General features: G+C 34.1%; 1 long non-coding RNA gene across 1 annotated transcript in view; it reads left to right on the top strand.

The window, feature by feature from the left end:
- The first annotated feature begins 1801 nt into the window (after positions 1 to 1801).
- Positions 1802 to 24454, top strand: part of LOC111098662 — a 48043-nt gene continuing 25390 nt past the window's right edge. The window contains exons 1-4 of the long non-coding RNA XR_005369156.1: positions 1802 to 1974; positions 2502 to 2702; positions 3148 to 3256; positions 7006 to 7076. This is a non-coding gene — a long non-coding RNA (uncharacterized LOC111098662). The remainder of the gene's footprint in view (positions 1975 to 2501; positions 2703 to 3147; positions 3257 to 7005; positions 7077 to 24454) is intronic.

The raw sequence follows: 24454 nt of genomic DNA on the forward strand, positions 1-24454 counted from the left end.
GGAAGAAAGTGTATGGGCTGTTCACATGATAACATTACTACTTAGTGGCTTGACCTTGAATGCACTGCCAACACCGTGAGGCTCAGTTGTTTTATTTATTTATTATTTTAATGTGAGAAATGAGTAGGCTAATAAAGCTAAACTTACAATACTGTTAAAATGAATAACAGAGATAATATAAGTCAAGTATCCAAAAGCTAGTAAAGGTTCAATCATTATGGCTAAACTTCTTTAATATATGAAATCACATGAATTGATGTTTTCAGTATTCATTTTAAAATATAACACTGTAACAGATATTTATAATTTTTTTAAACAAATATGTTTTGAGTAACTAATTTGTCCATTGTCAGGGATCAATAATACTATTACATATTTGAAGCTGCTGGACTACCATTCATTAATCTATTTCCTGTGCAGTGTACTTGAGATCTGGATACTGCTTAGGAAAAGTTCATTCACTGAAAGTAAGCATGACTATGGAGAGGCACAAGCTCAAAATTATTTCCAATGATTTTATTAAAACAGAGTATCAAAAAAAAAAAACAGAGTATCATTAAAGTGGAGAAAGCATTCTCTAAAATTTCACAAGGGCAAAAAAGTTTAAGGGTCTATGAGAAATAGCTTTATTTAATATTAAATTTGATTAGAAATATAAGTAAGAGGTGAATCAGAAAAAGAGATCTAGGTAAAGCTTGATAATAATTTGGGAAGTGATAAAAATCTAAATACTTTGTTGCTTTTGCATCTCTTAGAATTAAAATAAACTTATACTAAAATACATATCCTTTCTTTTCCTAATTAAGACTAGTTTCTATAATTTGAAACTGTAGTTTCCATGGTTAGAGTGTTTCTTGACAGTTTCTAGGGAATTTGGCTAAAGAACTAATATTGGAAACTATTCTTTATCCACACAATTATCATCCTGGTCTCTTTAATTTCTGCCTCCATCCTAGACTTGGTGGTTTCTCCTCTTCCTCTTATACTAATGAATGGCACAATTTCATCTCTTGATTCTGGCTTATAATTTCCAATTAAATGATAATGATCCATGTATGTTTTGGATACTGTTAAGTATTATTTAATTTGCACCTTCTCAATTACAAATGTAATCTTTTCTTTGGACTCTAAAGGGAAGAGCACTGTTTGTTTGCACTTATAATTTGTCAAGCATTTCACATACTACTTGATTTTAAATTTCCAATGTTTGTTATTTTTCTAAGAGAACAATAAAAAGATGCATGTGAATCAATTTTTCTTCTAAAATCTTTAAATGTTGTGCTTTCCCAAGACTGCTTACCATAAATATTGTTTCTCAAGATGTTCATTTTTGAATGACTAAGAAAGATACAGTTAACTAGGATATTATCAAATAAGGTTGGTTGTGTTAAATTATTTTAAATCAATACTAAGTTAATGTGTTCTAGTAAATCTGACCAATGTGTTCAATTTAGCTAGAAGATGATATAAAGAATCTAAACACAGATATAAGGCTGTATTTGTTTTCTTAAAAATTTTATGTATCCTGAAAAATCCTTTTAGTATATCTAGGAGGATATCCTTGAATATCCTTGAGGCAATAATTCAGGAATAGCTATGAGTGGATGACTTTGAAGTGCACAATTCATAAACAAGGTATCTGCTTTAGAGAGGTGTCCTGTAGCCTCTAAATCCATAAGGGAAAGCTACCAATAGCAAGGTCTTTATAAATAGTTTGAATTGGTTAGATTTGTACTCAGTGTAGAAAGAACTTGGGTCACTAATTCTTACTTTTGACTATTCTTATTATATTCAGAAGTCAATAATTCTATCTTCAGCAGCATCTTTAAGTGAAAAAATATGATTTTCTCCACAACCTTCATCACCAGCCTTATCCTCTTCTCAATCTCATTTGGCCAGATTATTTCTCTGTTTCAACATTCTGTGAACATTACAGGAATAATTTCATGTCCAATTGGAGGGATTCTCAGTCTTGTAAGTTGATTCTGATTACCATTTCTCTTAAAAATTCAGTGTTTTTCTGTATAATTCAATTCCATTATTAAAAAGTCTGTTTATCTGGCTTTACACTTATTTATCTCTCTCTAGTTTTGACTTAGGATGTTACTTTATTTATAGAGTAATATTACACTCAATAAATAAGTCACACAAGTAGTTTCATAATTTTTGTAAATCATAGTCCTTATCTTTATGCTATATGAATTACCCAACACGTGATTTTTCTGACTTTTTTTCTGTCTTAGTTTGATAAATTACATTTCAAAATATGGCCACATACAGATAAATTTAAAAACAACATTGTTGAACTCTGGGGAAAATGAGAACAGAAAAATGCAATTACTTTTGCTGGAGTTGAACTTTAGTCTTGATATAATCACTCACGATCCAGATAAATATCAGATTGACTACACTATGGCAGCATGACAGCATTGACATGAGTGTCCACAAAGCATACACTTCCTACATGTGTTTCTGAGTCTGGTATGGATATATTGTTTTAGATGTTCAGGATTAAATATGCACAACTGGGAGAGAAGCATGATCACAGCCCATCTAGGAGGAAAGTCATAACCTGGAATCACGAATGAAGAAAATCATTATGGATATCAGAATTTTAAAATTATCAGATACTGAGAAATCTAAAGTTGTTTCTGCACTTCCCTGATCCCAGCACACTCACCTTTTAAAGATCACAAAGACAGGTAAGTGCATTAAATTGTTAACATGCTGTGGAAATCAGATACCAGATAACAATGTCAAGGAGAAGGAAATAAATAATGTGGCAGAATAGAAAACAGGAAGATAAACATGATAAGAAAGGAAGAATTCTATCTCAGTGATCAATTACACTGGATTATTCTTGTGGTTGTTTTGTGTGCATTGTCAACTGTTATATAACTTAAGAGGAGGAAATTCCTAATTCTTAGGCAATTAAAATATGGAAAAAGTTGTTGTGAACTAGCTGCTTGTGAATTTTTTTTTTTTAAGAAATCAAGATGAATTCTCTCTGGCGTCATGTTCTTTCTGATGGAATACAGACTATTCTTCTCCAAGAAAGCAGGCCCATTAAGAATGCAAAAAATTCCAGTTCAACCCATAGGTAGGTTATGCTACTGCCATTTTTCCAATTTTGATTTTGTATTACAGATGTTGACCTTCTCCTGATAACTGAGCCTTGGCAAGATTCAACCTATATAGACAGATAAGCAAGAAAGACATGTGATTGAAACTGAAGGAGTAATCTGTAAGAATACAGGTGAGTTGCAAAAGGCATTCTAAATGGTAGAAATTCAATCTGCCTAATGTAGTAGGTAGATTTTCCATATTATGTATAAAGTATGACTGGATGGGGTAGGGCATGAATTGAGTACATATTTAGTGCAAAGAAGAGTTGGAATGCTGTGCAAACTCTGTATAATACAAATTGTAATATGCTGTATTGTAACTAAACTGAGATTTCAATGGATGCAGAAGAGACCATCTTCCCATTCATGAAGTTATTAAAGAAATTTATTAAGCATCTTCATGCCAAGTTCTGTTAGACATTATAGAGTAGACATAAAAGAGACATATGCTTATTCTCAGAGAAGACACGTTGTGATAGGTAGAGAGGAATAATCATAGTTACCAATTTAGTATCTAGCTTCTTATGGCAGAAGTCTAATATTTTATAATATGGAGAAACATGGAAAGAATAATTCAGTTTTCCTGGAGAGGTTGTGAAAGATCTTAAAGAGAAGGGAATATCTGAGTTTAAACATATGAGGGCAATAGAAATGTATTTAGGTAGTTTGGAAGACAATTCATTTTCTGAGAGAGGGTTGCAAGTTGAGCTATCTGTAAAATCAGCTCTAAAACAGGGATTAGCTTGCAGAATGTTTATTAAAGGGTAGTATTCAGACCAAGCCTTATGGAAGCAAAGGAAGGGAACAGACTGGAGTAGAAGGTGAAGTCCTAGTGTGTTGGAGGTCCTATTATAGCCTTGGCCTATCCCATAGGCAGCTCTGGAAATAGAGTGGACTTTTAGGTTTGTTCTGAGTAGACTGATACAACTAAACCTTTATACCCTTCATATCAATCAGGCATTTGACGGGCCATCTCAAGAAGGGACAATCCTCATAGGAGAGATCCCATATCAGGGATTGACAGCTACATAGTGTATGCTGACCATGTTCCCGTCAGCTGGGCTAAAAGTCCTACCTTAAAGAAGAATTGGGGTATATTACAATGACCATGACAGAGGTGACATAAATAGAGGCTTGAGCTTGATGGAAAAGGATGGGAATAACCACTTGATAATGGGAAAACTTATTGGATAAAATACATATTATAGAACCTGAGGAATAGGGACGCTGAAGGTTCAGTGTGGAGATTGGTTACCTATGCTGGAAATGACATATCCTGTTACCCCTTTGGGGCAGCACTACTGATTTAAGCATTCTAAGTAGCAGACTTTCGGGCCAGTTCAGGGTGGTAGAAAAGGAAGACAGAAGAGAGCATAGTTAGGAGAATATGTCTCTAGGTGAGGGGAAATGAACCCTATCATCTCTTGGTAAAGGCAAAGCAAGACACAGTTTCCACACCAAATTGCTAGCAACTACAATGGAGCTGTCCTAGGCAGAATAATGGCCCCATGGGTAAAAGATCCATGTTGTAATTCCCAGAACCTTTGAATATGTTACCCCAGATGGCAAAAGGGACTTTGCAGACATGATTAAAGGTATGGACTTTGAGATACGGAGTTGATGATTCATTATGTGGATGAGCCCAGTATAATTACAATGGTCCTTAAAAGTAGAAGAGGGATATAGGAGAGAAGGTCAGAATGATGTAATCTGAGAAAGACTTGTACTGTCATGGCTAGCTTTGAAGATACAAAGAGCCTGTGAGTCAAAGAAGGTGGGTACCCTCTAGAATCTGGACAGGGCAAAGAAATGGAACCCACCCAGAACATACTGATAGGAATACTACCCTACAGGCACTTTTATATTAGCCTGATGAGGCCCTTGTCATACTCTTTTTTTTTTTTTTAAAGATTTATTTATTTATTTATGATAGACATAGAGAGAGAGAGAGAGAGAGAGAGGCAGAGACACAGGAGGAGGGAGAAGCAGGCTCCATGCCAGAAGCCTGACGTGGGACTCGATCCAGGACTCCAGGATCGCGCCCTGGGCCAAAGGCAGGCGCCAAACCGCTGAGCCACCCAGGGATCCCCCCTTGTCATACTCTTGACCTACAGAATTGTAAGATAGAAAATTCATGGTGTTTTAAGGCCATTAACTTTCTTAATTCATTACAGCAACAATAGAAACTTAAAACAGAAGTTGCATGTTAGATGTTAGATTCTAAATTCAGCATACAAAGTGAATTCAATTAGTAAACATTGAGTTTGACAATAGTTCATATGTCCATAAAATATAATGAACATGATCTGGCTTATATGACCCTGTATATTCATCTTTATCTACAAATACATAATATGTTAAATAATGCAACAGCATATACACTGTACATAGTATATACATAAAAAGTACATATCCAAAAAACTTAGGCTCCTTTTTAATATCACACACATAATCAAGCTTACATGAACTAATAGCATATATATGATGTTCTATTCTACTAGATAAAAGGAGATAAGGAAGACAAGAATATTATTGGAAATGAGGTTTAAATAACTCTTTGATAAAATGAATGAGGCAGGATATCGGCTACAAGAAAAAAGTTAAAATATCAGAATAGGAAAAGCATATAACTAATTCTGATTTCATGGGGTACCGATGAAAAGGGTTTTACTATTCTTCCCATCTAGGAATAGAATTACTTCTAGCATTTGGGGCAGGACCAAAATTCTGGGAGATGAAATATTTCACAGTATTCAGAGGCATGGAACTAAGTAGATTAATACAGAGCCTGCTGATTCACTAGTAATTTCCTTTATTCAAAATCCCTGGAAACACTTAAGCTGTTTTTGGTCCTTTAGAAAATAATATAACGATAAAACTGTCATGATATAATGATAAAACTAGCATATAATGATAAAACAGTAGTGTTTTTTAACTGAAAACAATACATTTTAATCTGTAATTAATGCTATTAAAAACCTATATTCTTATGAAATGTATCACATAAATTTGAAAAAAGACTTAATTTCAATGTATGAGAATAATTATTATAGTAGTTAAAAATGAATCAATCATATAAGTTTAGTTAACAGACAGCATATTTCTCTTCCTGTTCTGTATCCCAAGAAGCTGTAATAAACCCAGAATCTCTTTTAAGGTGATAGACGCACAGTCAATTAGAGCTTCACCCTTGAACAGCTTCCCATGCGCAGGAAAACTAAGTGTTCTGATTTCCTCCTTTTGGGAAACAGATCCATTTCATCTCATGGACTTTTCAGTGATGTAGAAAGTGCACGATAAAAAAAAGGCCTCATCTGCTAATCCTTGAAAATCCAAAGCCAGGCTAAGGAGATGGGTTTCGCAGAGAGAAGGAGGAAAAAGAATGCAACACTAGTATATTTGATTTGTTTTGGGGTTTGATGTCACTATGGAAGAAAGTCACATATCCCTAGAGCTTAGTTTATAATCCTACTTGTAGTATATAAGAACAAAAACTTGGATTTTTGTATCATTATTGAGTAGTAGGTTGGTTTTGTATCATAAAGCACCAGAAGTGGGCATCATAAAGATGCGATTTAATAGCTAAGAAGATATAAACAGCAAAACAAAAGTCTCTGGAATAAAGGAAGTGATTATAGGTCATTACTAAAAGTTGTGAATCCATGAGTCTAAGTTGCATTTTAGATTCTAACAGAACACATGGCTGCAGGAAATACCCATTCCATCTCTTGGCTTCCCTGATTCTTCCCCTCATGCCTGCTTCACACATTAAAACTGCAGACAAATTTTTAATCTGTATTAGACCCTCAATAAATATTTACATAGTGAATAAAGCAAGGAGTAAATTAATCAATGGTTTAACAAATATTTTGTGCTTAAGGATGCTGAACTGCTTGCTCCAATGGCCATTCGACTGTAAAAATACTCCACTTTTGGCATTTCTCTCTGGTGGTAAGTCTGTGTCTGGGGTTTGTGTCCAGTACTAATTAAGTGCACTCTCCTTTTAAACACTAATTTCTCAAAAGTGATTCTTTCTTGGCTTATAGAACAGCTCACTTAAATCTTCTAAATTGGTTTGCTGGGGAGATGCCCCTGACCTTCTTCCTCTTTAGATACAGGCTCATGTTCTACATCTCTTAAACTGAGGCTATGTTCACACCAGAGTAATTAACAGAATAATTGCCCTAATGGGATTTAACCTTACTCTCAGACTTAATTGGATGTTTGCTCCAGTGTGAACATACTCTAATAAGCTCCCTAAGAACTTAGCCTTTACCTTATAAAACCAAAGTCTGCTGTGCTTTCCTTTCATTGAAGTTACTTCATTAGAGATGTAATGAATGTTAAAAACAAAATACTCAAAATAGAAATATGTGTCCTGGAAATAAAAGTTTCACTGATGACACCCCACAGGGATATTTACCATTAAAAATTTACAAAGCTTTCCAGAATTTATTTTCTCTCTCTCTCTCCCTTTCTCTCTCTCTCTCTCTCCTCTCCTACTGTCTGTTGCTATATATATATGTGTGTGTATATATATATATATATATGATGTGTTTGTGTATATATATGTATTATATATATAATGCATACATACATATGTGTACACACAAACACAGGCCATACACAAAGATACACATACATATATCCATATATTTATTTTTATATGGATATATGTATGCACATACATACACAGATATAGACTCGTGAAAGAGGTCGAAGAATTATTTGTTCCAGTGTGAGATGGTCAAGTACTAGCATAAATATTTATCTAAAACCTAGGTCAGGGCAGCCCTGGTGGCACAGCGGTTTAGCGCCGCCTGCAGCCCGGGGTGTGATCCTGGAGACCCAGGATCATGTCCCACATCTGGCTTCCTACATGGAGCCTGCTTCTCCCTCTGCCTGTGTCTCTGCCTCTCTCTCGCTCTCTCTGAATGAATAAATAAATAAATCTTAAAAAAAAAAAAAAAACCTAGGTCAAAGTCAAATATAGTTCACTATAGAGTGAACTTCTATAAACTATAATACAAATAAACAAATAAATATAAATAAAAATAAATAAAACTTCTATAATACAGGGGTAAATCTGATACTTTGCTTAAAATAATTACTTTAAGTTTATTTCTAAAATTTTTAGTTATACACATTTAAAATTTAATATTATACTGCTGGAACAATAAAGTCTTGGCACTCTTCAAGAGTGATCTTGTGGCTCTTACATATTAGTCTTAGCACTCACTAACATTATAAAGCTAAATAAAGACTCAGTTTTACCAGATGTTAGTAGAAGTGAAAGATTTTAGTAGGTGTGGGGATAATCCCATTTTTTCTAAGACTTGGGTTTTTTTTTCTTTAAATTCTTCATGTTATTATTGCTGTTACCATGATTATGATGCATTCATTCATTATTTTGTAGATTTCTTTCCTTATAATTAAAATCCTCTATTGAATTAAACAACTAGACATTAAATGCATTTATAAGAGTTATATGTTAAGTAATATAACACTTATGGAAGCATGTGACATTTCAACAAAATAGAATTATGATACTGAATACCTATTTTTTGAGATTGTATAACCATTAAATAATTTAAATAGGCTTATTGACTTGAAAGGGATATTGTATTTTCTCTAAAGCTATGTAGTAAAGGTGCTTTCATGACATTCATATTAGCAATCTATTTCTCTATTTAGTTATTTTAGTTATTAATTGTTTATAATTAAATTACTGCAACGTTTTACTTTTTCTATATTAAATGTATAACTAAGTTTAATTATTTAATATATATTTAACATATAAATTACCTAGGAGATTTTTTTCACTTGAAGGTATGTCCACAATACTTATATTTAAAAAGTATCATTTATTGAGTCTCTAAATAGCAGTATATCTCTGTATATGTGTGTGTGCAGATATGACACACATGTATTTTGATATATGTTTAGACATACATTATATAAAAACTTAAAAACAATGTTGTTTTTTATTTAGCATCTAGTAGCCATTTTTCATGTTATTATAAACAGTTATATACATATGGTTGTAAGATCTTTGATGCTTCTCATGGGCATATAAGCTGTTTGCAATTTTTAACTAATACAAACCCTGGTACCATTATCATTCCTGATCATGGACATTGTTTTTTGCCCACCCAACATCCATTCTCTCCCATCTGCCTTTCTAAAAAAATCATGATTATGTTCAGGAATTCATTCCTTTTCTACAAGACCCTTCTGTTTCAGGTAAATGTGACAATATTCATGGCTTGAGGTCCATATAATTGGTTTAAATCCTGCCCACTTCCTTAGTAAGTGGCTAAGGAATAGAACTGACTGGGTACACCAAGATGTGAAAAGATATTTTCTGAGAAAGTTTAACATCAGTATTTTCCTTTAGAAACTCACAGAGAAAGAAACTCCTTCGTAGTTATTTTGGGTTTATATTCACTATTCCTGTACCCATTTTTTCAATGCTAGGAAAAGTTTTAATTAGATTATTTACTCTGGCTGTAACCTCCAAAGTCAACATTACAATTGTTATCAGTTGTCGACCTCACCATTTTTCTATGTTTAATATCGTGATATTAGGAGTACATCATAAAATTTATGAAGAGTGGTAATTTAATTGACAGTATTTTTTCACTCTTGAAACAGGCATAAAATAATTTTTAAAGCTCGCCAATGATTCCAAAATGCAGCCATATTTGAGGATGTTTAGAGTGCCTCTGCCCATTGTCAAGTCTTTTCTTACTCAAATTTACACATTCAAATCTTTACTATCAAAACCAATCTCATAGAAGAAACTAGCCTCCAAATTAGCTAAAACTCTTTTTAAAAAATATTTTATTTATTTATTCATGAAAGACACACAGAGAGAGGCAGAGACATAGGCAGAGGGGGAAGCAGGCTCCCCACCAGGATCCCGAGATCATGACATGAGCAGAAGGCAGATGCTCAACCACTGAGCCACCCAGGCATCCTAGCTAAAAACTTTTATAACCAAGACTGTAGTTAAACCCACAAAATACATTTTCATCTTTTCCTTGTTATTTACATAAATTCTTATCATACTTTAATTCATTATACATGTATTGGGCACAATCTTCGCTATTGCCTGAAATGATAAAAAGATATATGTTTAAAATTGTAACAAAAACTCACTGAATTGTAGATATTAATGGAATTTTTACTTGTAATATTTTCCCAAATTAAAAAGAAAAAAATAATCAAAAACACCTGCTTCTCTGGTGCCTTGTGTTCCCTTCCAGCCATCATCCTAATTGGTCCTTCCTGCCTGAATGTTACTTTTGATCAGTCCTGACCTGTCCTATCCTCCTTAGTTCAGCTCTTTTTCTGAGTTTGGAAGGGCAGTTGGCCCTATCCTATGAGCCTATGAGGAAAACTTCAAATAATTGGTTGTATATATTTAAGTTTCTGTCTCTAGGTGATAAAATGGGGGGCAGAGGCTTTTTCTCTGAGTTGATCTGTCTTCGCCAGAGACCTAGATAACTGAGAATGACAGCAGCCGTGTCACTGCTCTAATGGTGTGGATTCAAGCATAGCACTAACAAGATGCACAGACAACAGGGAAACATCATAGCAGGGGAATGGAGAGGTTTACAAATGCTGTGGCAGTTGTGTTCAGATCTCGTCATTTCAAAGTGGGGACCCCACAGTGCAAATGTGTCCCCAGAAGGGTACAGAGTTAGAATGTCTGGAAACTCAGGGAATGCTAGTGGTTGGTGATGGTGGTGAAGCTGGCAATCCTTAACAGTTCACTGCCTGAGTGACAGGACTCAGAAATGAATGACAAAGCAAATTTGGCACATTAAAATTAAATACATATATAGCAAAATAATACTTGTACAACTAAAGAGCCAAAAGTGGAGTTTTGTCGCAGCAATGTGACTTCATGAGACATTCCTATGCTAAGAGGTGCTTACATGGGGCACATTTGACCCTGCAATGCAGTTAATAATTTCAAATTGCAACTTGTAGTTTCTGTCAGTTTTTGCTCTTCCCATCCTCTTCATCATTTATATTTAATTATGAAGAATGTTCTAAAAATTATCGAGAAAATCAACCTACATTTAATTTAAAATTCTATCCCGCTACTCTTTCCACTGCATGCAATCACAGGAAGTCACTGATAGAATCACCCACTGATTGCCACAGACTTACCATTGTCTTTTTCTTTCTCAGAACACAGCCACCTCAGCAACCTGCTCTTCCTTCCTGTCCCAGTTGGAGGTTTAAAGAGAACTTGTTTTTTTCCTATAAGTTAGATTTTATTTTATTTTTTTAAAGATTTTATTTATTTATTCATGAGAGACACAGAGAGAGAGGCAGAGATACAGGCAGAGGGAGAAGCAGGCTCCACAAAGGGAGCCTGATGTGGGACTCGATCCCAGGACTCCAGGATCACGCCCTGGGCTGAAGGGAGACACTCAACCGCTGAACCACCCAGGCATCCCTATAAGTTAGATTTTAATTTGGTCATTATAATAGCACTAGTGTGATTCAGAAATATGTGCTTCTCAGTCCTCCTCATAGACATTAGTGCCACTGCTCTTTTATTTATGAATGAACAAAAGGGTGAGTAAGTAAGTGAATGAGTGAATGAGTGCTGGCAGTGAAATTTCCCACTGAGACTTCTCATATTCCTTAGAATTCTCATTTAAATCAGGTCAGGAGTATGAGGGGATCATCTATATATTCACCATCACTTCCCTTTCTACTACTTTAAAAACAGGAAGTTTTGGGCTACTATCAGAGTTTAGCGCAATGTTTTTCCTTACTCCTCATGAAGTGGTAACATAAAGTAATAAATAATAACAGTGACAGCAGCCAAAGTGCCTGGTGGAGCTTTAAATACCCCTTCAGCTCCATCAGTTTTCTCCCTCATTCTGACATGGAGAAAGACATTTTCTCAATCTCACGTAAATTACTCTACAAGCACTGAACTGGTTTCATCTACCTGCCAATAAATCACTACCCTTGAGTCATCTTATTTTGAAACCGGGCCCTCGTACTGAATATAAGGAGTATACAGCAGTGTACTTTTACTGCAGTAGTTTTTACTAAGCATTTAATTTATTTCAGAGAGAAATGTTCCACTTCATTGTCACCCTGAGTATATGAGATACTCACCATTATTATTTCCTCACTTTACAGATTAGCAAATTATAGTTTAAAAATATTGAGACACTGGATCAAAACCACACAGTTAGCAAAGGAGTCAGAATTTGAACTCAACAGTTTACTATTAAGCAGCACATACTACTGACATTGGCCATAGACTGCTCATAAGCGGTTCTAATATTTTCTCAGTTGTACTTTTCTGAGGTAGGTAGAAATAAAATGGGGCTTCCACTGAATTTAGGCATATGAAATACTCACTTATCATCAGTTAGCTAATAGTCATTGTGAAATATGAATATCTTATGACAAGCAGTTTCTTTTCTGAAATGTGCTTAAAAAACTCTTGCTTGATCAACTCTGTCCCTAGAACCCAGTGCATGTGAATATTTTATAACAGTTTATTGTTAACCTGCTGAACTTAGATTAAGATTATTTGGGATTGGGATAGCAATATATTCATTTTTGTAGTCATCTTCTAATTCATAAAGTATTTGTTGAAAGCTATAGACACTGCGTGGATGGTGGGCAATGAGTATGATATATTTGGGGGAAGAAAAATCAGTCTGAACTACCAAAGAGAGAGAAAAAGTATCTTATTTTTCTAGATATTTTACAACTGATTAAATATAATTGGTACCTAGGAGAGAGGAGAGAAGATATTCCCAGTGAGATTTATTCTAAATGGATATTAATCCAAATTTACCATATTTCTCAGGAATCACCTGACTACTTGCAGTTTGTTACAGTTTTTAGAGCATCTGGAGCTAGAAGGGCAAGTGTCCCCCTGAGAACCATTTACTCTGAAAGTTTAAAGATCATCGTGAATTTACAGATAATTAGTGGTTCTTTTCTTGGCCAAATACATTCTCTCAGGCCGCATTTAAAGAACCAGTGAATCTTCCATAGTATTAAAAGATTCACTGGTTTGATAAAACATCTGTTTGCTATATCATACCCAGTTTAGTGAGTTCTGAAAATTACTAAGCTAACAAATTTCAAATTTTGATATGCTGATTCATGATCTGAATTCTTTCAGTTTGGACAATGAAAAACTATACCACTCCTGGACTTTGAATCAGATAGCTGCTTAAAGGCAGATGTGGGGTTGTGATAACCGGATTCTATTTGTCTTAAAAAGCAGGTTGCACCACTAAGATCTATAAGCTCTGTTGTCACCTGTAAGCAGCTTTTAAGAATATAGGTTCATTTAATGCCTCTATTCACTACTTGCCCAATGATACTCATTTCTTTAAGATCATAGAAACAAGTCATCTTTGGTTTAAAACAGTAGAATAAAATGTGTAGACTCAAATTGTCACATTTGCAAAAGTTCATAAAAATATTTAAAGATTCTCATTCTGCCTAAAGTTGGATGTCATTGTAAATCAACTCTCTTTATTCTTTAATGCTAATTGTCTTGGAGAGCATAAGGTTTCAATTCTACTTAGATCCAATAACCTCGGTACTGCTTGGTGATTCCTGGCATCCTGTATCTGAGGCTTTTTTATTGTCTTCATAATTGACCTATAATTTTCACATTTAGGAACACAGTGATGTCAGAGATGTTGAAGTTACTGGGCACACAGAATGCCTGAGGGGCATGCTCTAGTCTGTATGATTTAAAGAACTAGGTATGCTGTCCCTTTTACTTCTCCAGGTCCTCTTTTTGCTCAGTAGCTCTAGCCATGATTGATTTTTTACTCTTTTAGAAGTCAGAAATATGCCTCTGCCTAATTATATCAAGAAATGAAGGAGCATCCCCGGTGGCTCAGCGTTTTAGCGCCACCTTCGGTCCAGGGCCTGATCCTGAAGACCCGGGATCGAGTCCCCACGTCCGGCTCCCTGCATGGAGCCTGCTTCTCCCTCTGCCTGTGTCTCTGCCTCTCTCTTTCTCTCTGTGTCTCTCATGAATAAATAACTAAAATCTTAAACAAACAAAAAAAAAGAAAGAAGAAAGAAAGAAAGAAAGAAAGAAAGAAAGAAAGAAAGAAGAAAGAAAGAAAGAAGAAAGAAAGAAAGAAAGAAAGAAAGAAAGAAAGAAAGAAAGGAAAACAAAAGAGAAAGATAATTTTAAATATAAGTAAGCATTTTTAAAGTCATTCTTCCCTAGATGTGAGAATGTCCCCTGAGTTCCTCTGGTTTTCATATGTACTGCGGGTTCTATTTCTTTTCATTTTTTTCTTTTTAAATTGAAAGTTGCAAAAGCTTGAAATTAGGATCAGGGGAAATCCTATATGCCTTTCCCTTACAAGCAGCTTCACTTCCAGAGGGTTAAGGTTAGGAGTTTAAAGCTTGGTCTACCCCAAGTGCTCTCGATCCTGCATGCACCTTAGAGTCACCTGGAGGAGGATTCAAACAACTCCTGATGCTTGTACCCTGCCTTCCTTACCCAGAGATTCTGATTAGCCTTGGGCGGGGCCCACGCATTGGCAATTTTAGGAGCTCCAGAGAGGATTCTAATATGCAGGCTGGTAAGAGTCTCTCTGTTTATTCTAAATAAACAATTCTGGTTTCATGGAGATTTGGATGAAGAGTGGAGATTCAGAGAAATTCAGTTTTTTTTCAGTATGGACACTGAAAGACTATACCACTCATGAACTTTGAGTCAAACCTCTGCTTAAAGATGGTTTCAGGAATTGAGAAAAACACAGGAGTTGTAATAAATATGGAGGCACAAACCTGGTCCTGAGCAATTACCATTGAACCACAGCTGGTCCAGAACAACCAAGAAGCAAACCAACCAACCCACTGCCAAACCAAAAAGGAACATTGACAAAGGACACCTGTATGAGGTAGCACCCATTAAAGCAGCTCTCCCTGTACTTTTTGTCTGAAATAAACTCATTTTAAGATAGTTTTTGATTTGCAAAAAAATTGCAAAGATAGTACAGATAGACTCACTATACACCACACTCAAATCCCTCCATTATTATCATCCTACATTAGTAAGTCACATTCATTTTAATTAATGAACCAATATTGGCACATTATTATGGAGGTCCATATTTTTTATCTCCTTTTTAGGGTGCCTGGGTGGCTAAGTTTCTAGGCATCTGCCTTTGGCTCACGTTGTGATCCGAGGGTCCTGGGATCAAGCTCCGCATTGGAGTCTGCCTCTCTCTCTCTCTCTCATTAATAAATAAAATCTTTAAGAAAAAAAAAATCCTCCTTTTTTACCTAATATTCTTTTTATATTCCAGGATCCCATCCAGGATATCATATTACACTCGGTTTGTCATGTATCCCAAGGCTCATCTTGTCTGTGACAGTTTACTCAGACTTCCCTTTTTTTTTTTTTTTTTTTTGATGACTTAGGCAGTTTTTGAGTACTGGTCCGGCATATTGTAGAACGCTCCTTAATTGGGATTTGTCCAATTTTTTTTCATTAGACTGAGGTTATTATTATTATATTGTTTTTGGAGGAAGACCACAGAGGTAAAGTGTCATTTTCATCACATCATAACAAGGCTACATACTATCAATATGACTCATCACTGTTGCTGTTAACCTTGATCACCTGGCTGAAGAGTGATCTCCATCTCATTTTTCTTCTCTGTAAGGTTTTTCTTTCCCCCCTTTCCCTACTGTTCTCTTGGTAGAAATCTCTACGTGTAGCCCACACTTAAGGAGTAGGGGGTTATGTTCCTTCTTTTTGAGGGCAGAGTATCTATATAAATTATTTGGAATTCTCAGTAGAGGTTTGCCTCGCCTGCCACTCAATTTATTTACTCAATAATTTACTAATTTTTAAGATTTTATTTATTTGTCAGAGAGAGAGAGAGAGAGAGCACACAAGCAGGGGGAGCAGCAGGCAGAGGGAGAAGCAGGCTCCCTGCTGAGCAAAAAGCTTGATGTGGGACTAGATCCCAGGACCCTGGGATCATGACCTGAGCTGAAGGCAGATGCTTACCTGACTGAGCCACCCAGGCATCCCAAATCATTTATTTATATAAGCATGAACTCATGGATATTTATTTTATGTTTTGGGTTATAATCCAATATTGCTTTATTCATTTTGTTGTTCAAACTGTTCCAGCTTTGACCACTTAGAGCTTTTTTAGTTGATTCCTGTGTCCCTTTGACACATACCTTCACTATAGAATTATTATTATTATTATTATTATTATTATTATTATCATTATCATTTTTCTTTAGGAATTCCTTATTTTCTGGTGCTAGAAGAGCTCCATGTTCATATTATTTCCTGCTCCATTCCCAGAATCAATCTTTCTACAAGTCCTGATTCTTTTTATTGGAGAATAATGTTAGTGACCAAGATCTGGATGATAGATATGTTCATTGCTACTAAAGTAGTTTACTTCTAGACCCTCTGAGCTAGCACAGCAGCAACTACATGTGTGCATTCTGGTATATATGTATATATGTATATATACATATATATACACACACACAAATATATATATATATTTTTCTCTATGTAACCATCTATACCTATACTAAGATAAATATGAATTCATACTGTTTCCAACCCTAACCCCATTACTACATAGGTCACTCTAGACTATTTCTTTTGGTTATCTGTAACCCCCAACTCCAACACTCAAAACCCGGTTCCTATACTTTGCCATCCATATATCTGATTGTTCAATTCCTGTAAATGAATATGTAATAGCATTAGAATGGTGAACCCTTACACCCACATAGGAAACAACTTTCCCAAATAGCTTATATTGTGGATGTCAAATTCTTTTTACCTTTAGTTCTTTTATCTTCAGTCAGTTTCTAGTCCAAACATTTTCCAAAATTTGTTAGGTCAACACATTCCCCATACCCTTATCCTCGCCCATGAGGTTATGGCATAGAAATGCAATTCGGCTAGATTCTTTCATCAATAGTGTGCATTCAATGGACTTTTAGAATTATCACTATGTATGAGAGATATCCGTATTGTTGGGAAGAAGAAGTGGAATAAATAGCATGTGTCTCGGGAACTTATTAGTGCTTCATACATGAAATGAAAACTAAGAAAAATCAGTTTTAAAAGAGTAAAAGAAGAAAGGCAAATAATAAGAAAATTAAGAGATTGAATAGAGAGGTAATGATAAACAGCCCTCAGGTATCAGAAATAACTTTTGCCCCTGAGTAAGTCTTAGCTTCAATGACTTTTATTCCAGTCATAAAAAATGAACTGGAGGCTAGATACAATAATACTGTAAAGAATTGAAGTTGGGCACTCTAAAAGGTTTATACACATTCAGAAGTTGGTAAATAGAATTAAAATAATCCCAAACAAAATAAAATATAGAGCACTATATCTACCCTTACCTAAGCCGTCTTGTAACAGTGTAATTCTTTATGATTCAGGGAATATGTGTATCTATCTATCATCTATCATCTATCTATCTATCTATCTATCTATCTATCTATCTATCTATCTATCTTCATCATCATCCATCTATCTTAAATAGAGAAACATTTATTGGGAAAGAACTAGTGAATATTTGTTTAATAAAATCAACAACATTTGAATGTTGTTACTAACTATAAATTAGTTGAAGGCTGAAAAGGTTCATGGGATTTCTTTAAAACAAGTTCATTAAATGTATAATTGTACCTTTTCTAAAGTCTTTATTGATAAGGTTTTACTGCCCTTCATAATCTGTTAAAAAGTTATTTCAATTTAGCAAAAATTTATTGAGAGTTACTTTTCAGCTCTGTATTTGAAATGAGCCATCTTGCCTCTGATTACTGCGCATCAGGGGGCTCTGGAGGCTGGTGCTGTTTCGGGGCAGTCCTGAGCCATGCAGGAGCTCTGAAGGAGTTCGGTTGGTTTTCTTTGTTACAACATTATTACACACAGTGGTGTTGCTCCAGCTCCCCTTACAGTTTGCATTTCATACATAAATTCCATGCTACTGTCAGTTTCCAGGAATTACCAAAGCCAAAGGAGTAGAATCTTAAGCACTGCCTTATTTTTAAAAGAAATATAAACGGTGAAATTCACAAACATTACAGGTATGGCTTTACGAATTCTGACCAATGCTTGCACTCCTCTAACTACACCCCAATTAAGATTTGGAATATTACTTGACCCCTCGATAGTTGCCTGAGTTCCTTTCTGAACCCTATCTTAGAGAACCATTTTCCTGATGTCTATCATCATCAGTTAGTTTTGCTTCTTATTGAAATTCATAAATACAATCATATATTACATGGTTTTTATGCAGTTTCTTTTGCTCGGCATGATGTCTGTGAGAGTCATCTCAGTGGCCATACTTATTAGCAGTTTGTTCTTTTAAATACTTATGAATTGTATTCCATTTCAAGTATACATTATTCTCCTTTTGATGAATACTCAGTTTTTATTTTTCAGTTTTGGACTCTGAATAAAGCTACAAAGGATATTCTTGGACAAGAGATTTTTTGGGCATATTTTTTCATTTATCATGAGTAAATAACTAGGAGTGGAAGTGCTGCATTACAAAGTATGTTTAACTTGACAGGGACTTGCCCAAGAGTTTTCCAGCACTTTACACTCCCGTTAAAGGACTTTACACTCCCGTCACTAACCAGAACTTTGGTTATTCCACATTCATGCTGACATTTGGTACTGTCTATCTTTTTAAATTTTTAGATATCCTTGTGGCAGTATAAAGGTATCTCACTGTTATTTTAATTTGCATTTTACCTGATGACTAATGTTGAACACTTTTTCATGGTGCATATTTGTCATTCATGTGACATATCTATTCATGTATTTTGCCTATTTTTAAACCGGATCATTTCTTTTATCTTATATCACATTATTATTACATTATATTACATCACTTCTTTAATATACGGGAAAAGCCCTTATATTAGGAGTACAAGTCCATTGTCAGATACATCTACAGCAAAATCTTCTCTCAATATGGCTTTCCTATTCATTTTCTCAACAGTGACTTTTGATGAGAAATTTTTAATTCTAAAAAGTCTAATTTATCAATGATTTCTTCTATGGTTAGTTCTTTATGTATCTTATGTAAAGAAAAAAGTTTGCCTGTCACAAAATCTCAAAGGTATTCTCCTGTGTTTTCTGGTAGGAGTGTTATAGATTTAGTTTTAGCTTTTAGCTTTGCATCTACAATTCTCTGAAATTAAAATTTATGTATGATGTGAGAAAAAAAAATTCATTTTACCCCCATATGAATATCTGGTTGTTTCAACACCATTTTTTGAATTGTATCTAGGACTATTGTTTTCCCTATTAATCAGTTTACTATATTACACATGGGTCTATTTCAAAATTCAAATTCTTTCATTGTTCTATTTCTTGTCGGCCAAGATCATACTGTCTCAATTATTGCAGCTGTACAGTACATCTTGAAAACAGGTAGTACAAGTTCTCTAACACTGTTCTTTTTTTCAATTATTATTTGGCTATTCTATGTCTTTTACATTCCCATTTGAATTTTAACACCAGCTTGTCAATTTCTACCAAAGATCAAGTTGGTTTGTTTTGGATTGCACTGAATCTATAGACTAGTTTGAAAAAAAAAAATTTAAACCTTAACAATATGGAGTCTTCTAAAACATTTGCATGGCATTTTTCACATTTTGCTCTTCATTAAATCTCAGCAGTGTTTTCAAGTGTTCAGTGTAGAAGTCTTAAAAATCTTGTGTTAAATTTATCCCTAATTATATTATGTTCTTGATGCTATTATAAAAGGTGTTTTATATCAATCAGCTTTATTTGTGTATATTTTACATATAACAAAGTACATTTTAGGTGTGTCTCAGTGAGTTTTGACAGATTTTCACTGCCTATAACTGCAACTACAAGGAAGATATAAAGCATTTTCATCACCCCAAAATGTTTACCTGTGTCCTCTTTTAGGCAACATTCCAATTCCTAGACCTGAACATCTACTAAATCTGACTTCTGACATTTCAAATTTCTCTTCTCTAGTTTCACATAAATGAAAGAATAGAGTAATACCCTTTGGTATCTGGCTTACTTTGTTCAGCATAATGTTTTTGATATTATTCCATGTTGTTAGGCATATTGGCAGTTTGTTATTTTTATTTCTGAGTAGTAGCCCATTATATAAATCTCATGTAATTATCCATTCACTTGTTGCTGTTCATCATGGTTGTCTCTAGCTTTGGGCTATAATAGATATATGTATTATGGACAGTCCCATACAAGATTGTGTGTTCATAGGTTTTAATTTCTTTTGGTTAAAAATCAAGTCATAGAATGACTGGGTCACATGGTAAGCATATGTTTAACATATAAGGAACTATCAAACTTCCAAAATAGTTATATCATTTTACATTTTTAATAGAAATGCATGAAATTTCTTCTTGCTCCTTACCTTCATCAACTCTTGGTATTGTTAATTCTTTTTTATCTAAATCCTTCCAAAGAGTTTGTCCTCTTTCATTGAGTTTTTAATATGCAATTACCTAATTACTAATTATGTTGAATATAAACTGATCTGCTTATATCCTATTCTATACATTCTTTTTTTTATTTTTATTTTTTTATTTTTTATTTTTATTTTATTTTATTTTTTATTATTCTATACATTCTTTTGTTAAGTGTCTATTCAAATACAAGGCCCATTTTTTGGATAGTTTGTTGCTTTCTATTGAAATGGAATAGTTCTTTATATATTCTGGATATAAATCTATTGTCAGATATATGAATTAGAAATTTTTATGAACACTGTATTGCAAATATTACATCAAAAGTATTCTGTTGTGAACATACATATTATAAATGTTAGTTAGACTCAGGTATTTGCAAATATTGTTTGATTCCAACAACTGCCCACTCCGAATAAATGAACCTTAGCTAATGTCTTCTAAATAATGGTAAACAAATTACCAGAAGAAGGCAAACTGGTATTGGTAAAGCTTGGTGGTGGTGCCTTCCTGTCTTCCATCTAAAATCTTTCTTCTAAGAGGACTATGTAATGTGATAGAGGTGCTAATTATTGCTACAAAGGCAATACATTTTACTATACATAACTAGCAAATTAACATGTACATCCTAAATTTATACAATGTTATATATCAAATGTCAATAAAGAATTTAAAAATTAAATTAAAAAATAAAATAAACTCTCTATAATTTCATATCTTTCTTTCTTATAGCTGTGCTATGCTGCCTATTACTGTACTAACAGGAATTTTATGGCATATATATCTCTAAATGATTAAATTAGATAACTATGCATCTATGAAAGATTAGAGAATCACCTATACCAAGACTTATGATTTAAGCTGACTATATGGACAATGCTAGCTAAGCTAAGTTTCCCATTATACCAAATGTTGGTATAAACACGAGAATAAATATACTTACTATCATATTTTAATTTCAAAATAATTATTGGATCAAAGATTGTATTTGATCAAATATTATGTTTGATGAAGATTATGAGATAGTATTTCTGATACATGTTTATAAAAAGCCTTCCACATATTTATATTTGAGTGGAATATTAAAATTTTGAACAAAAAATCTGAAAAGAATAGACTCCTTCACTCTGTCCTAAGAGACTTTACCCCAGCTTAACACCAAATAATCAAATTTCTTTCAGGTATGGTCATCAAAACATATGAATCTATACATTTATACTCCAGACTACTTAACAGTTCTCCACTGTGTTTATTAAGATACAAAAGTAAACCTTTTGGGGCACCTGGGTGGCTCAGTCAGTTAAGTGGCCAACTAGATTTTGGCTCAGCTCATGATCTCCTGGGATTGAGCCCCGCATCGGGCTCTGTGCTCAGGGACGTGTCTGCTGTAGGATTCTCTCTGTCCCTCTCACTCTTTTCCTTACCCCCTACATGCTTTCTCTCTTTCTCTCAAATTAATAACTCTTTAAAACAAACAAACAAACAAACAAACAAACAAACAAGAAACCAAAACCAGACCAAAAATAAACTTTTCTAATGCTTTACTGAATATTCAGATACCTCTTGACTTCTCAGGTTGTAAACTTACCAAAACAAAAGTTAATTGGACTGAACTCAAGTAATGCTTTATAAATTAAACTTTCTTATAATTAAAACAATATTTTACAACTTGGTCACAAAATACATTTTGGTCTTAGATAAACATCAACTTTTTTACACTCTATGAGTTTTATTTCTTAGTTCATTTCCTTGGGTTTATCTATAATATTGCAATAATTCACCACTATCTAGTTGGAGGCTTATTGATCTTTTCAAACAAACCAGAAACTCTCCATTGGAAAGGGTTGACAGGGTTGAAAGGGTTGAAAAAATGTCTTTTATCCCCATACCATCTATAGTCAAAAGTAATGTTTAACAACTTATTATCTACTGGTAAATGATTTCAGTATATATCAATATTATTTTATGTATACTTTACAGATATCTCTTACACAGTTGTTATTAAGCTTATTCCTAGTCACTTTATATTGTTATTGCTAACAAGAATGGTTTATTTCCATTATATTTTCTAAAATTTTATTGCTAATATATAAATGGATTGCTGGTTTTTGTATTCTTCATACAATTAGCCTACTTATTTAGCTTTATTTTTGTGTTATTTTATTTAGATGTCTTCAGATTACTATCTTATAAATAGTAGTTGGATTTAATTTTTTGACACAACCTGTGAAGCTTCATGTTTTAATACCAGTTCTTCTCCCACTAGCAGATACTATTTGTGGTTTTCACTCCTTCCTTTCTTCCTCCCTACTCTCCTTTCTTTTATTACAACATTTGCAATGACGTTTTATTTTAATGTGCTAATATTTGGGCCATTCTAGTAAATCTAATAAAACATGAGTGAATCCTGAATCTCTTTTCACTGAATTTAGAAAAATTTGTTCTCTCTTTTAGATTGGGGGCTGAAAAATTTGTGTCCTTTATATCCTCTTGCAGCTTGATGGAATGGTAGCATAGGAGGCAGGTCCAGAGGTGGAAAGAGCTTAAAAAGTTGGAGTGTAATTGATTATAAAAAGCCCAACCCCTGATCTCTCTTCTAAGGTACTTGTCAAACACCTCATATACCAGGATTTACTCCATCTAGTTCAGAGAGGCATAGTAATACTGGGGCCTTTAGGCTGTGGTATATTTCCATAATCCAATATGTAGTCACTGGACTTCACTTTTTTAAGACAAATTTACTTTCAACATTATATCAGTTTCTCCCTAGCAAACATTTCTCCTTCTTCTTCTCCTTCTTCAAAAAAAAAAAAAAAAAATACATGACTTTGCTTCTTTTCAAATTTCATAGTCATGGTACCCTGAAAAATGGCCCCTTGAAGATATGAGGTCCTAACCCCTGGAATGTGTAAATGCTACATTATTTGGAAAAAGGATCTTTGCAAATGTGATTAAATTAAGGTTTTTATGATAGGGAGACTACCTTAGTGATCAGTTTGCACCCTAAATGTCATCACAGGTGCCCTTTATAGGAGAAAAATGAAAGAAAGAGTTCACATAGAAAAATGAAAGAGTTCACATAGATATAAGAGTAGAAGATGATGTGAAGACATGTGGAGATGGAGCAGAGATGAAGTGATGTGGCCATTAGCCAAGGAATGCTAACAGACACTAGAAGATGGGAAAAGCAAGGAATGGATCCTCTCAGAGCCTCCAGAGGGCTCATAGCTCTGCTGACATCTTGACTTCAGCCTAGTGATACCTGATTCAGACTTCTGGCCTCCAGAACTGTGAAATAATGGAATTCATGTAGTTTTAAGCCACTGAGTTCAGGGTATTTTGTCCCAGCACCCACAGGCAACTAATATACAGTATTGGAATTCTAAGAATTTGTTCACCTTATCACTATTACTTTGGGGAATTGGGGTAATTTAAGGAGTTGTGGTAAACTGCCAATTTCTGCTACGTTCCAGAACCCAACTTCCTTTTTTCTTATTTCACTGATTTTTAAGATCTATTGCTTGAATTATGTTCCTTTTCTTGTTTGATTTATATTACTTTTAATAGATGCATTTTATTTTTTCTCACTTGTCATAAGATTCTAAGACTAAGTGTTTAAAATGTTATTTCAATATGAAATCTTAACACATCTGGATTTATTATTATAATTTTCATATCATGTCAAGTTTTGAGTACAACTTTCATAGAAATTTTACCCACTGATCAAATAATTATTGATAGACATTTCAACAAGTAAAAAAAAAAAATCTGGCATTTTCAAGGAGCAAGTGGAATTCCAGGGGGAAAAAGGGGGAACT

Source organism: Canis lupus, chromosome 14, assembly GCF_011100685.1.
Source record: "Canis lupus familiaris isolate Mischka breed German Shepherd chromosome 14, alternate assembly UU_Cfam_GSD_1.0, whole genome shotgun sequence".
NCBI lineage: Eukaryota > Metazoa > Chordata > Mammalia > Carnivora > Canidae > Canis > Canis lupus.